This window comes from Tupaia chinensis, unplaced genomic scaffold (assembly GCF_000334495.1).
Source record: "Tupaia chinensis unplaced genomic scaffold, TupChi_1.0 Scaffold144899_1, whole genome shotgun sequence".
Lineage (NCBI taxonomy): Eukaryota > Metazoa > Chordata > Mammalia > Scandentia > Tupaiidae > Tupaia > Tupaia belangeri.
Genome location: NW_006204759.1, coordinates 105,584 through 109,217, shown reverse-complemented (window position 1 = coordinate 109,217; position 3,634 = coordinate 105,584). Strand labels below are relative to the sequence as shown.

The 3,634-nt window shown below is 49.1% G+C and overlaps 1 pseudogene; it reads right to left on the bottom strand.

The window, feature by feature from the left end:
- Window positions 1-1,665: 1,665 nt before the first annotated feature.
- LOC114005904 (40S ribosomal protein SA pseudogene) lies at window positions 1,666-2,589 on the bottom strand (annotated as a pseudogene).
- Window positions 2,590-3,634: the final 1,045 nt, after the last annotated feature.

Genomic DNA, 3,634 nt, shown 5'->3' with positions numbered 1-3,634 from the left:
GGCGGCTCGCACCACAGTCACCCATGTGGGAGCCCGGTGCCTCAGCCACCATGCCACCTGCCAGCCCCATTCCTCTGTACTTTTCTTCCTCACAGAAACCCAAGTACACATCTAATATAGCGGGGATTTTTCTGTGGGTTTTTTTTTGCCTTTTAATTTTGTTTTGTTTTGTTTCTTTTTTGCTATAGGGTGTGTGTGCTCATGAGAAAGAGAGACAGGGAAAGTGAGATCAACCCCCAAGGGAGATGGCCATGCCACAATACCTCCGCCTCCATTCTCCTCTCAGAATGTTGGGTATGCACACGTGGCCGGCATGACTTTCAAGTTGTCAGGTCTGGCCATGTGGGATCCAGTGCCTTAACTGCTATACCATCTGCTGGCCCCAATATAGCAGAAATAAATTAATTTTTAATTTGACCAGAGAGAGAAAGGGGAAAGGGAGAAATCAAGCGTGCAGGTCTGGGATTCGACCGCGGTCGGCCATGTGGGAGTCTAGCACCCTTAACCACCACACCATCTGCCAACCCCTATATATATAGATTTTTGGTTTTGTTTTTTTTTGGGGGGTGGGGAGGTTCTTTGCTATAGGGCGCGTGCGCTTGCCAGAAAGAGAGAGACAGAGAGAGAGAAAGTGAGAAATCACCCCCCCCAGGGGGGATGGCCATGCCGCAATCCCTTCTCCCCCATTCTCCTTTCAGGATCTTGGGCATGCACACACACACATGCCCGGCATGAGTTTAAGCCACCGGGTCCAGGACTCAAACTGTGGTCAACTACATGGGAGTCTAGTGACATAACCATTACGCCAATGCTGGTCCCTATTTTAAATAATTTTTTTTTGTTTTTTTTTGCTATAGGGCGTGTGCACTTGCCAGAAAGAGAGAGACAGAGAGAGAGAAAGTGAGAAATCACCCCCCCCAGGGGGGATGGCCATGCCGCAATCCCTTCTCCTGGGATCTTGGGCATACATGCACATGCACCTGGAGTGAGTTTAAGCCACCAGGTTCCGGACTTGAACCGCAGTTGACTACATGGGAGTTCAGCAACATAGCTATTACGCTAACTGCTGGTCCCTGAAGAATTAATTATTTTAACTTTATTTATTTATTTAAATATTATCTGAATTGGACCAGAGAGGGACAGAGAGAGAGAGAGAGAGAGAGAGAGAGGAAGCAAGTCGCCAGGTCCAGAACCCAAACTGCACTCAGCCATGTGGGAGTCCAGCATCCTAACCACTATGCCACCTGCTGGCCCCGATATCGCAGGTTTTCAAATCAGGATGATCATCCTTCTGCTTGCTAAGCCATACTAGAAGCTCATCTCTGGAGTCTTTATTATAGGAGGAGCACAAACCCCTGCCTGGTTAAGCCACTGTATTGGCTTCCAGTTGCTGCTATTAATAACTGACCACAAACTCAGCGACTTAAAACAACACCAACATAGTATTTTACAGCGCGGACGTCTGGCAAGGGTCTCACTGGGCTAAATCAAGCTGTTGGCAGGGATGTGTTCCTTTTTCTGCAGCCTCTACTTCCTTGCCTTCCCAGCTTTATGAGGCCACCGTATTTCTTGACTCAGGGCCCTTTTCCTTCATCTTCAAAGCCAATAATAATGAGCTGAGTCGTCCTTCTCATGTTGCAACACACTGACCTCTCTCTCTCTCTCTCTCTTTTTTAGAAACTGATGTTTATTTTCCATCAGCCATATTTCCACTTTGCACAAGAATCTACAGAAGAACAACTTAAGACACTCAGTGGTTTTTCTCACTCATTCAGCAGCCCGAGCAGTGCGGGCTGCAGACCAGTCTTCAGTGGCAGGCTGAGTGCTTCACTGTTCAGTAGGGAAGTGCTGGCAGGCACAGAGGGCACCTGCACACCTTCAGACCAGTCTGCGACCTCAGGCTGAGCAGAAGTAAACTCGGGAGCTGGAGCAGTCCTGAAAGCCCTCCTCGGTCACAGCTGTTTCAGCAGCAGCCTGCTCTTCCTTTCCAATCTCTTCAGGATCTCTGTAGAAGCAGAGACCAGGCGTGACCTCCCATGGGTGCCCAACATGCACAGAACTTCCCTGGCCGGGATGCACGGCATCAGACCCACCAAGTGGGCTTCCTTGGTGCTGCATGGGATGACAACATCCTCGGGCATGGAGGAGAGTCTGCTGCCCTGAGCAATGGCAGGCAGGTCAGCACAAGAAGGTTCTGTGGGAGGCTGGTGGGAGGCCCTGGGATCAGTAACCACCAGAAGACGAAGCTCCTGGAAAGCTGCCTGGATCTGGTTAGTGAAGGTTCCAGGAGTGAAGCGGCCAGCAACAGGAGTGACTCCAATGTCAGCAGCAAAGTCCGCTGGCCAGGATTCCTGGAGGATCTGACCTGACAGCAGCAGGGTTTTCAATGGCATGGGTGGCACGAGCTGCCAGCAGAAGCTCCTCCTGGGTCCTCTTGCCATCTATGATGTAGATCCCATCACTTTTCCCTTTGTAGATGGACTTCTCCATTTGGAAATCAAGGTTGGTGCCACCAAAGTAGGTTCCTGCTGCAAGGAATTTGAGGACATCCTTTGCCTTCGTGTTCAGGACATCAAGGGCTCCAGACATTGTGAAAATTTCCCTTTCAGTAACAATTATTTGGTTGTTAGAAAAGTTATGACACATTTTTGCAGAGAAAAATATGTCATGACGGTCAAGATGACCTAACAGAATTCAGGACGACACTGTCTGGACCGCTCTCTGGGTAGCACAGAAAGGCTCACTCTGACCCCTTCTACCTCTTTTTTTAATTTTTAAGACTCTTGTGATTACATTAGGCCCACCCAGACAGTCCAGAATAATCTTCCCATGTCAAATTTCCTTTCACCTGAGTCAGCAGATGGTGTAGCGGTTACATCACTGGACCCCCACATAGTTGACTGTGGTTCGAGTCCCAGACCCAGTGGCTTGAAACTCACACCAGGCACATGTGTGCGAGTGCCCAAGATTCCGGGAGAAGAATGGAGAAGGGACTGGGGTGTGGTCATTGCACCCTGGTGGGGGGCAGAGGAGGGTTTCACTTTCCCTCTCACTGTCTCTGTCTCTCTTTCTCTCTCCAGTGAGCACATGTGCCCTAAGACAAAAACCTCTTTAAAGGAAAAACCCTCAGGTTGCTCTGACCCTACAAATTTCCTTCCACCACATAAGATAACATACTCACAGGTTTCAGGGCTTAGAATGTGGACTTCTTGGGGGAGGCCATTATTCTGCCTCCCATAGCCATTACGGTAAGGCCCTTCTTTCTTTCTTTCTTTTTTGAATTATTATTTATTTAATTTTATTTACTCATTCATTTATTTTAATTTGACCAGAGAGAGACACACAAACACACATAGAGAGAGAGGGAAAGGGAGGAAGGAAGCCGCCAGGTCCAGGACTCAAACCGTGGTTGGCCATGTGGGAGTGTCTAGCACCTTAACCACCACGCCATCTGCTGGAAAGTCGTGTGCAATCAGAGAGACAGAGAGATGGACTCAATGCCACAATCCTCCAGCCTCCATTAGTTTTTGCCATAGGGCAGGTGCCACCATGCCCATGGTGAGGTTTTCATATTTGCAGTCAAATATACTCTTGAGACCCAGCTCCTACATCTGCGGGGGGGAGGGGGGGGGAG